Raw genomic sequence first — 11,844 nt, 5'->3', positions numbered from 1 at the left:
GGTATCTACCATGATTATTTTTGTATCCTGATCAGTTAGTAAACAGTAATTGCTTTCAAGTTGGGGGGAAAAAAGAACACAATTTTTAAAAAATAAGTTTTTATTGATTTTTAGATAGAGAGGAAAGAAGAGGGAGAGAGAGAGAGAGAGAGAGAGAGGGAGGGAGGGAGGGAGAGAGAGAGAGAGAGAGAGAGAGAGAGAGAGAGAGAGAGAGAGAGAGAAACATTGCTGTGAGAGAGAAATATCAATCAGCTGCCTCCCACACAAGCCCTGACTAGGGACTGAACCTGAACCCTGGGCATGTGCCCTGATCAGGAATCTAACCAGTGACATTTCTGTTCATGACGACACTCAACCAACTGAACCACACTAGCCAGGGCTGCACACAATTTTTGACTTTGGTTCTATTTAATTGATTTCTACCCTGAATTATTTTGATTATTATATTCTTTTTTCGTTATTATATTCTTAAGTCTGGGTTTATTCTGTTGATTTGTTCTTTTACATTTAGCTCCTTAATTTTCAGCTTTTCTTTTTTTTCTAATATTAATATTTAAAGCCATACATTTCCCTTAAGACTCTATTTTCTCTGCATCTACAAATGTTAAGTGCAGTATCTCTAAAATAATTAAGTTCTATGTATGTTTATTTCCAATGTGATTTCTTCTTTGACTCATGACTTATTTAAAAGTTTTTCTTTAGCCCTGACCGGTTTGGCTCAGTGGATAGAGCACTGGCCTGCAGACTAAAGGGTCCCAGGTTCAATTCCCATCAAGGGCATGTACCTTGGTTGAGGGCACATCCCCAGTGGTGGGTGTGCAAGAGGCAGCTGATCGATGTTTCTCTCTCATCGATGTTTCTAGCTCTCTATCCCTCTCCCTTCCTCTCTGTAAAAAATCAATAAAATATATTTTTTAAAAGTTTTTCTTTCAATTTCTTAATATACAACTTTTTAATTTTATCTTTTTACTAATAACTTCTAATAGTTTTGTGATGTGTACTTAAGATAGTTATTTTTAAAATATGTTGAGACTTACCTATTGAGATATAATTCCTATACTATATAATTCACCCATGTAAAGTGTACAATGTAATGCATTTTAGTGTCTTTACAGATATCTGCAAACGCTAGCAATTATAGTGTTTTCATCATCTCAGAAAGAAACCTTGTACCCTTTAGCTGTTATCCTCCTTACCTCCCATTTTCCACATCCCCAATCCTAAGCAACCACTAATCTACTTTCTTCTCTACAGATTTCTCTATTCAGAACTTTTATATTATAGGAATCATATAATATGTGGTCTTTTGTGACTGGCTTCTTTCATTTAGCATAAAATTTTAAAGGTTTATCCAAACTGTAGTACGTATCAGTAGTTTATTCCTTCTTATGGCCAAATAATATTCTTTCATTGTATTTTGTTCACCTGCTGATCTGTTCATAGATATTTTGGTGTTTCCACCTTTTGGTTAATATGAATAGTACTGCTATAAACATTCATGTACAAGTCTCTGTGTGGACATATGTTTTCATTTCTCCTGAGTACATACCTAGGAATGGCATTGGTTAGTCATACGGTGACTCTGTTTATGTTCCTTGTTTGGGGAACTGCCACACTATTTTTCAAAGTGAATTATTTTATATTCCCATCAGTGGTGTATAAGAGTTCATATTTCTCCATATCGTCATCAATACATATGATATGATTTTTGTAAATGTTCAAAGGACTTGGGAAGAATCCATGAATCCTCTAATGATGGAATTCATCATTCTACATAAGTCCACTAGGAACAGTTGGTTAATCATATTTTTCAAATCTTAAACTTTGCTGATGTGGGGTTTGTTTGTTTTTTGGGAAAGGTGAATTGAAGTACTCTTATGAAAGTGGATTTAGCAACTTCTCCATACAGTTCTATTAATGTTGGGTTTGTTTAAGCTATTTTCTTAGGAGCATATATGTTTAAGATTTTTATATCTTCTTGGTGAACTGAAACATTTACTCTTTTTAAAAAAAATATATTTTATTGATTTTTTATAGAGAGGAAGGGAGAGGGATAGAGAGTTAGAATCATCAATGAGAGAGAAATGCCGATCAGCTGCCTCCTGCACACCCCCTACTGGGGATGTACCCGCAACCAAGGTACATGCCCTTGACTGGAATCGAACCTGGGACCCTTTAGTCCGCAGGCCAACGCTCTATCCACTGAGCCAAACTGGTCAGGGCGAAACGTTTACTCTTATACAGTGGCTTTTTATTATCCCCAATAATGTTTTTTGTCTTAAAGCCTATTTTTCTTCTGCTATACTAGTAAATATAACTATACATTTTATTTAACTTTACTTTTGGTTAAATTTACCTGAAAGGTTTTTTTAAAATTAATTTTATTTTAAAATATGAGTGCTTACCCTATCTGGATTGGCTCAGTGGATAGAACATTGGCCTGTGGACTGAAGGGTCCCGGGCTGGATTCCGGTCAAGGGCACATGCCTAGGTTGTAGGCTCAATCCCCAGTAGGGAGCATGCAGGAGGCAGCCAATCAATGTTTCTCATCATTGTTGTTTCTATCTCTTTCCCTCTCCCTTCCTCTCTGAAATCAATAAAAATATATAAATTTAAAAAATAAATAAAATATGGAATGCTTCACGAATTTGTATGTCATCCTGCATAGGAGTAATGGTAATTTTCTCTGTATTATTCCAATTTTAGTATACGTGTGGCTAAAGGGAACACTTTTTTTGAAATATCTTTTTTAAAAATATATTTGTATTGATTTCAGAGAGGAAAGAGAGAGAGAAATATAGAAATATCAATAATGAGAGAATCATTGATTGGATGCCCTGCAGGCCCCACACTGAGGATCTAGCCCGCAACTGGGTCATGTTCCCTGACCAGGAATTGAACCATGACCTTCTGGTTCATAGGTCGATGCTCAACCACTGAGTCACCTGGCCAGGCCCTTATTTCTTTTTAAACCTAATATCTATATTGTTCCTCTGATAAGATGAGAACTTTAGTGTGCTCTCATGTCCCTTGGTGTCTCCTCACTCATCATAATGATATTGTCTGAAAATTTAATTCTGGGTTGTTAGGAAAATAATTCTTCCTTTTTTGGAAAAAGAAGATGTTTTGTTTTTGTTCTGTTTTTTAAGACTACAGCAAGCCTTTCCAACATTTTTTATTATATTTACTTCTTATCTCTACTTCTTATCTCTTACAGCATCTCCTGGATTTGTTTTTCTCCTTGAATTCTCTCCAAGAACAACATTTCCTATGTGAGTCTGCATGGCAATACTTTGCATGCCTGAAACTATTTTTATTATTCCACATTCACATTTGAGTGATAATTTAAATAGTTCAAAATTATTTTCCTTTAATCTCTTAAGATATTTATTTCCATTGTCACCTTGTATCTATTTATCCACCATACTACTATATAGCACAACTCTCTATTGTAGTTTTAAAAAGTCCAATTTCTTTTTTCAATTTTTATTTATTGATTTGAGAGAGAGAGAAATTTGTTGTTCCACTTATTTATGCATTGATTAATTCTTGTATGTGTCCTGACCAGGGATCAAATCTGTAACCATGGTGTATTGGGATGATGCTCTAACCAACTGACCTACCTGGCCAGGGCAAAAAGTCCAATTTCAATCCTATTTCTTATCCCTTTGGAAATTCTCTGTGTGTTTTTTTCTGATTATAAGCTTTTAGAATTTCCTCATTTGGGTTGATATTCTTAAATTTTACTGAAATGTGTTTAGAATTATTACTATTATCATTATTATTATTATTATTATTATTATTGATTTCAGAGAGAAAGAGAGGAGAGTCAGAAACATCAATGAGAAAGAGTCATTGATCAGCTGCCTCCTACATGCCCCCTACTGGGAATTGAGCCCGAAACCCAAGCACTTGCCTTGACTGGAATCGAACCCGGACCCTTCAGTCCGCAGGCCAATGCTGTATCCACTGAGCCAAACTGCTAGGGCTAGAATTATTTTTATCATTACTGTTTGGCACTTCATGAACCCTTTCAATCGATGTCTTTCATTTTCCTTTAATGCTGAAAAGTCCTTTCTTTAAAAATATTTTTTTTAAATATATTTTATTGATTTTTACAGAGAAGAAAGGAGAGGGATAGAGAGTTAGAAACATTGATGAGAGAGAAATATCGATATGCTGCCTCCTGCACACCCCCCACTGGGGATGCGCCCGCAACCAAGGTACATGCCCTTGACCGGAATCGAACCCGGGACCCTTCAGTCCGCAGGCCGACGCTCTATCACTGAGCCAAACCGGTTTCGGCTCTTTAAAAATATTTTGTTCTCTAATATTCCTAAACTACAAATGTTGGCACTTCTACTTCTTTCCTCCATGGCTCATAATATCTTTCTATTTTCCTTTACTTTATCCTTCCTTTCTTCCTTCTTGGGGGGGTTTCTTGAAATCTGATCTTAAATCCAATCATTCATCCTTCAGCTATATCTAACAACCATTTATCCATCTATAATGTCCTCTTTTTCATCTATTATATTTTTCCTGGCTAATATTTTTACTTGGTTCTTCCTTTTTTAATAGTTTCTTGTTTATGTTTTTCATATTTTTTTTATATACTTTTCTTATCTCTTTAATATATTATATTCTGTGTTAAATCTTGGTGCTTTTTGTTTTTAAGACGCCTGTTTCTGATAATATGGGCAATCGATTTGTTGGTTTTCATTTGGGGCAGTTCTAGTTGTATGACATCTTCTTAATTTGGCCTGCCAGCTCAGATTCTCCTGGGGTTATTGAATTCTGTGCCTGGAAATGCCTCTTGGGAAAGGGGGAAGAGAGAAAGGTCAGCTCCAGTCTTAGTCCCAAAGAACATCACAAAATCCTTTTGGCTTTCCCTCCACACCTCCAAGAAACAAACTGAATTGAACTGGAATGAGTGGGAGGGAATAAGTCAGTGCCCAAGGCTACTGAGGCACCATCTGTTTCCCACTATCTCCCCCACCCCCACTATCTTGATTTGATCACTGTCACAGGTCTGGGTCATGACCCTAGATTTTTGCAGCAAGTGGCCAGCGAACAGCTAAACCAAGGTGATGGTGGAGGGGTGCCAGAGCAGAATTTAAACTGCTTCTTAGGAATGTATCCTCTCATAGCCCTGCAGGCTACCCTTTGTCTCTAGCTGCGTCTGTGTGTGTGTGTGTGTGTGTGTGTGTACTAACCAATTAAAAAGGGTTTTCCCAGGGTTTTCTCCCTGTTGTTTTGGTTCCTTATCTTCTGTATCAGTTTCAGTTTGAGTTTCTTGGGGTGGGGGTGGGGGTGACTTGGGGAGGAAGCATCAGCCCATACCATTTTGCTATTTTAGTAGAAAGTGAAAGCACATGCATAATCTTGAGTCCAATCTGGGATAAAGGTAAATTCTTCAGAAAATTAAACATAACATGCCACGTGACCATCAATTCCACCCCTAGGTATATACCCAAGAGAACTGAAAATATATATCCACACAAAAACTCACACACTAATGTTCATAGTGATAGCATTAATAGCCACAAAGTGGAAAAAACCCAAGTGCTCATCATTTGATTAATGAATAAACAAAATGTGGCATATCCATTAAATGGAATATGATTTAACCATAAAACAAATAAAAATTCAGTGTAGATGACCTTGAAAACATAATGCTAAGTGACAGAAGCCACAGAAAGCCATATATTGTAGAATTTCATATATATGAAATGTTGACTAGGAAATGCATAGAAACAGAAAGTAGGTAAGTAGTTGCCAGGGGCTGGACCAAGAGGAGAATGGGGAGTAACTGTTCATGGGTTCAAGATTTCTCTTTGAGGTGGTGAAAATCTGGAATTAGATAGTGGTGATGGTTGCCCAGATTTGTGATTATACTAAAACTCACTGAAATGTATACTTTAAAATGTTGAATATTACAGTATGTGAATTATATCTCAATTTTTAAAAAGTTTAAGGTAACCTAATAAAGTAAAAACTACTTTCACTTATAAATGGAAATACAAGCACATAAATAAAATATTAGCTAACCAAATAAAAAATCACAAACTTTAGTGTAATAATTAAGAGTGTGGACTCCCCCTAGCTGGCTTGGCTCAGAGCGTTGGCCTGTGGACTGAAGGGTCCAGGGTTCAATTCTGATCAAGGGCACACGCCCAGGTTGCAGGCTCGATCCCTAGTAGGGGGTGTGCAGGAGGCAGTCAGTCAATGATCCTCTCTTATCATTGATATTTCTATCTCTCCCTCTTCCTTCCTCTCTAAAAAAATCAATAAAATATATTTTTTAAAAAGAGCATGGATTCTGGATGGGCTGGTGTGGCTCAGGGTTGAGTGTGAACCCATGCACCAAGAGATTACCAGTTCAATTCCCAGTCAGGACACATGCCCAGGTTGCAGGTCAGATCCCCAGTAGCAGGTGTGCAGGAAGCAGTCAATCAGTGTTTCTCTCTCATCTCATGATGTTTCTATCTCTCTTTCCCTCTCCCTTTCTCTCTCTCTAAAAATCAATAAAAAACATTTTTTTTAAAGGAGTGTGAACTCTGGAACCAGGCTACCTATTTTACCCCATGTTCCATTACTTCCTGAGTGACTTTCAGCAAATCATCTAACTTCCCCGTGCCTCAGTTTCTCCATCTGAAAAGTGGGTATAATAATAGTACCTATTTCATGGAGTTGTGAAGATTAAATATAATGATATAATAAAATATTTAGAACTATGATAGATACATACTAAGTATTAAAAGATTAATGATGGAAATAACAGATTATTTCAACAGATGTTAAAAAACAGATAGTTTACCTTATTATTACAGTACTTTTGAAACTCAGCAAACTAAGAATAGAAGGGAGCATCCTTACCTTGGTAAAGATTTTATACCAAAAATCAATCGCAAATATTACACTTAATTGAGACTTCTTAGTGTGTTCCCTTTAGAATGGGAACAAAACTAGACATCCGGTCACCACTATTGTTTACCATATTACTGGAGGTCTGGCCAATGCCGTAGGAAAAGAAAAAAGACTTCAGAGGGGTGAGGATTCAAACAAAAAGATGAAATTATCACTACTGCATATAACATTATCATCTGTCTAAAAAAGCCAACAGGCCTGGCGGGTGTGGCTCAGTGGTTGAGAGTTGACCCATGAACCAGGAGGTCCCGGTTCAATTCCCAGTCAGAGCACATGCCTGGGTTGCAGGCTCGATCGCCAGTGTGGTGCATGCAGGAGGCAGCCAATCAATGATTCTCTCTCACCATTGATGTTTGTATCTCTCCCTCCCTCTCTCTACCTCTCTGAAATCAATAAAAAATATATATTAAAAAAAGCCAACAGATTTATCAAAAAAAAACTATTAGAATCTATTAGACAGCTCAGCAATGTTACTGAATAGCAACCTATCAAAATCAATGAAATTTGCCTCTACCAGCAATAACCGATTAGAAAGCATAACTTTAAAAAATAAGAAACATGTCACAATGACAACAAAATCTTAATGTATTTAAGAACTAACCAAGAATATGCAGATATTTACTGAGAAAACTTTTAAGACCATGGTAATGGAGATAAATGATAATCTGGTTTTTAAAAATATATATTTTTATTGATTTCAGAGAGGAAGGAAGAGGGAGAGACAGAAACATCAATGATGAGAGAGAATCATTGATCCGCTACTTCTGCACGCCCCCCCACTGGGGATCGAGCCCACAACCCGGGCATGTGCCCTTGACTGGAATCGAACCTGGGACACTTCAGTCTACAGGCTGATGCTCTATCCACTGAGCCAAACCAGCTAGGGCGATAATCTGCTTTTTGTTTGTTTTTTGAGATAGATGCTAATCTGAAAAAATGAAAAAACATGTCTTAGAAAAAATAACTCAAAATTTATGTAGGTGCCAAGTCTCCCCAATGGTCTACAAATTAATTGCGACCTCAATAATAATTCCAAATGAGAGGTCCACAGAGAAAGGTCCACCTTGAAAAGACTGAGTAAGGAAAGGGCACTAGCCTTGTCTGTTATTAAGACACACTGTGAGCCCTAACTGGTTTGGCTCAGTGGATGGAGTGTCGGCCTGCGGACTCAAGGGTCCCCCGTTCAATTCTGGTCGAGGGCATGTACCTGGGTTGTCGGCACATACCCAGTAGGGAGTGTGCAGGAGGCAGCTGATTGATGTTTCTCTCTCATCGATGTTTCTGACTCTCTCTATCCCTCTCCCTTCCTCTCTGTAAAAAATCAATAAAATATTTTTTTAAAAAGACACACTATGAAACCATAGGAATAAAATGTATTGTAGCATGGCTCAAGAACCAACAAAGAGCACAATGGAATAAAATAGAAAGCTTAGAGAAAAATCCATGTGTACACTGAGGGGCCAGATTATTATGACCACCTGATGTTTATAGGCAAATTAGCTATAATTTCACGCTGAAGTTGCTAGAGGGCCAGACCATTATAAACAGGAAAGCAGGTTGTTTACCACGACAGTAGAAGTGATTTTTTTTCTGAAAATATGGGTAAACAACGCGATTTAACAGCCTTTGAACGTGGGATATATATACACAGTATATGAGAACTTAAAATACAAGAAAGGTGGCACCACAATCAGTGTGGAATGAATGGTTTATTTAGGAGGTGGAGTTGGGAGAACTGGCTCACAGTAACATGATAATGACTTACCACTGCATACAAAAGAAGACCCAAGCGGGGTAAAGACCTAAATGTGAAGGGCAAAGTCTGAAGTCAATAGGGGAATATATTTGTGAGTTAGGAATGAGTAAGTATTTCGTTTAAAAAAAATTATTATTGATTTCAGAGAGGAAGGGAAAGGGAGAGAGAGATAGAAACATCAATGAGAGAGAATCATTGATTGGCTGCTTCCTGCACACCCCACACTGAGGGTGGAGGCCTCAATCCAGGCATGTGGAATTGAATCCATTGTTTATGGATATGCTCAACCACTGAGCCACACTGGTAGGACTAAGTATTTCTTAAGTGAAACTTTAAAAACATAAACTATTTTAATCACATTAAAATGAAGGTATTACAAAGCATGATACAATAGACAAAGTTAAACGACAGAAGACTGGCCCTGGCCCTGCAGCTCAGTTGGTTGGAGTGTCCTCCCAACGTGCCAAGGTTTTGGGTTTGATCTCTGGCCAAAGCACAAGTAAGAATCAACCAATGAGTGCATAAATAAGTGGAACAACAAATCTCTCTCTCTCTCTCTCATCAATAAAAAAAATAAAAATAAAAAAGACAGAGGACAGTGGAAGAAGATATTTACAATGACTGAAAATGACTAGAACTGATAATGACTCAAAAAACAAAGAATTCCTGCCAATCAACATTGGCAACAGATACATAAGCAGGCAATTTACAGAAAAGGAAACGCAAAAGGCTAACAAGCATATGAAGAGATGCTCAGGCATATTAGTCATCTGAAAAATGCAAATTAGAACCATGGTGAGATACCACTTCATACTATTACAGTAGCAAAAAGTAAAAAGCCAAAGAATCTGAATGTTGTCAAGGAGAGAGGCATATAGGATCCCTCAGGCCCTAAGCCATTTTAAGGATCAACATATCTGAATTTGATCAGATTAAGGATACGCCCATCCTATGATACAGCAATTCAACCTCCTATTTTAGATTCCAAAGAAATGTTTACAAGGGTCCATACATCATAGAAGGATGCTTTTCATGGCTTTGTTTGTGGCTACAGAGACCAGGTGTCCAACACTGGGGTAGCGAAAAGATGTAATGGGGTGGATGTCCTCAGTGGAGTGCTATGCTTCAGTACACAGGCAACATGAAAGGATATGTATGTATGTATGTATTATTTATTTATTGGGGTTATATTGGTCATAAAATTATATAGATTTCAAATTTACAATTATGGGCCAGCTGGCATGGCTTAATGGTTGAGTGTCGACCTATGAACCAGGAAGTCACAGTTTGATTCCTGGTTAGGGCACATGCCCAGGTTGTGGGCTCAATCCCCAGTTTGGGGCATGCAGGAGGCAGCTGATCAATGATACTCTCTCATCATTGATGTTTCTATTTCTCCATCTCTCTTCCTCTCTGAAATCAATAAAAATTTGTTTTAAAATATATATATACACACGCAATTCTGCAATACATCACCTGCACATCGCACTTTGTGCTCACCATCCAAAGTCTAGTTTCCTTCCATCACCATTTATTCCCCCATTTACCCTCTTCCACCTGCCTTCATCCCTCCGTCATCTATTTCACCCTCCTCCCCTCGGACAGCTGTCCATTTGCAGGAATTAAACTCAAACACATAAAATATCATTATTAAAATATTATTTTAATTTACAATAATACTTATTCTAACTCCAAGGATATATATTAAATGATTATCCTTAAAGGGGTGAGGGGACAGGAATAAGGGAAAGAGGGGTGTTATTCTGGCAGCAGTGGGGAGACTGTATCATAAAGCCAGAACGAGGCGCGGTGGCCAACTGGTAAGGCGTCGTTCTCATAAAGCCAGAATGAAAACAAAGAGGTGAGAGTGTGGTGGGAAAATCTGCATGGGAAGATCTGCTGTCAAGTGTGTATTTGGATCCTTGCCAAGTTTTCTGGATAAGCAAGTGAAAAATTTGACTTTGGCTGGGTCTTTGGGTAGGATGACCATATGCCAGTTTGCTGGGGGGGAAAGTCTTCATTTATACCCAAGAAGTCCCAGAAAATAGCATCTCCTTTCACTCCTGGTTGGGATGATAAATGTATGGTTACCGTTCCCTTGGGATATATCAGTGCCCTCAGGGAACATACATTCTAGTCCAGGAGAAAGACAATAAACACTAAATATAATAAGTAATGCATTAGAGAGCACAGTGCTCAAGATAAAGGAAAAACCAGACACAGATTAAGATATGGGGACTAGAATGCTGGGATAGGGGAGAGCAGCACGGATTGGAGAATTTAACAAGTGTGGCTGGGGTCCGTAAACCTCCTCCAGAAGGTGAGATTTGAACAAACACTTGAGGGAGTTGGCCAAGCTGACAGATAATGGGGGCAGCTCTTGCAAAGGCCCTTGGTTGGGAACACAAAGGTCAAGAAAGAGAAGAGAGAGTAGGAGAGGAGGTCAGATCTAAGAAGCTGAGCTGACCTGTGGGGCCTCAGAGGTTATTGTGAAGACTGAGATGAGGAACTGTTGAGCAGGGTCTCCACATTATGTGACTTACGTTTCTTTTTATGTTTGGGGGGTTAATCCTCACTCAAGGATATTTTTCCATTGATTTTCAGAGTGGAAGGGAGGGGGCGGAGATGGAAAGAGAAACATCGATGTGAGAGAGATACATTGATTGGTTGCCTCCTGCAGGAGCCCAGGTTGGGGAGGGGTTGGGGTGGGGGCGTGGAATGAGGGTTGAGCCTTGCAACCCAGGCATGTGCCCTTGACCAGAATCGAACCAGGGACCCTTCAGTCCACAGGCCAACACTCTATCCACTGAGCTAAACTGGCTAGGGCAGAATTTTTATGTCATAATAAAAAGGACTAATGTTGGTCTGCTGTTTATTATCATTACGAACTAGCAATTTTTAATAATATCTAAAAAGATATTATTGTCCCTTCTCACTGTCTGTTCCACCCTCCACCCCCAACGTTAGCTTACAACTTAGGTGACTTGAGGATTTGGAGGCCTGAGTACTGGAAAGTTGTCCTCATTTTGTTGCAGAAGGTTATAGAATGAGGAAGTTGGGGGGATGAGGGAGGGAGAGACTAGGTGTTCAGTTTGAATTTTAAATTTGAGATGCTGACTCATCATTCAAGCAGATTCAAGCATATTGGTGACTAGACAGAG

General features: G+C 38.5%; 1 non-coding gene across 1 annotated transcript; it reads right to left on the bottom strand.

Moving 5' to 3' along the window:
• Positions 1–2,624: 2,624 nt before the first annotated feature.
• LOC132232092 (U6 spliceosomal RNA) lies at positions 2,625–2,730 on the bottom strand. Its single transcript, XR_009452251.1, has one exon. It is a non-coding gene; the product is annotated as a U6 spliceosomal RNA (small nuclear RNA).
• Positions 2,731–11,844: the final 9,114 nt, after the last annotated feature.

This window comes from Myotis daubentonii, chromosome 3 (assembly GCF_963259705.1).
Source record: "Myotis daubentonii chromosome 3, mMyoDau2.1, whole genome shotgun sequence".
Classification (NCBI taxonomy): domain Eukaryota; kingdom Metazoa; phylum Chordata; class Mammalia; order Chiroptera; family Vespertilionidae; genus Myotis; species Myotis daubentonii.
Note: the sequence above shows the minus strand (reverse complement) of the source record. Positions and strands in the feature narration are given on the sequence as shown.